This window comes from Micropterus dolomieu, linkage group LG22 (assembly GCF_021292245.1).
Source record: "Micropterus dolomieu isolate WLL.071019.BEF.003 ecotype Adirondacks linkage group LG22, ASM2129224v1, whole genome shotgun sequence".
NCBI classification, from domain to species: domain Eukaryota; kingdom Metazoa; phylum Chordata; class Actinopteri; order Centrarchiformes; family Centrarchidae; genus Micropterus; species Micropterus dolomieu.
Genome location: NC_060171.1, coordinates 9,284,364 through 9,284,848, shown reverse-complemented (window position 1 = coordinate 9,284,848; position 485 = coordinate 9,284,364).

Below are 485 nucleotides of genomic sequence, written 5' to 3'. Positions count from 1 at the left end.
ACTCTATGAGCCATTATGATCAAAGCATTTGATTGCTGATCAAGCTGAGGCTTGTGCAAAATTTGGTTCCAATCAGCCACTAGGTGGAGCTTTTTTATTGCAAAATCATGAAATATGCCAAAAAATATTTTTCAAACTCCTAGACTGAGAGTCAGATCTGCACATAATGTTGAACATCAAAAGTATAGTGACTCATGGTCAAAATTTTGATACTCAAAAAAATGTCAGTTATAAAGCAGAACTGCCAACTCTCACATACTGAGTGTGAGAGTCACGCAGCTGACACTTTTCACATATCCTCATGCTACACATAAATTTTATCACGCATTGGAAAACCTTATGTATAACTTAAGAGGTCAACTCGGCTCGAATCAACTCCACCCAGCTGATACGACACCGGTGTACGCTTGACAGTAATCAAGCAAACTCGCTCTTGCGCAGTTAGTGGTGGACAGTTTTTGACCAAGTGGTAATGTAGCTGTTAG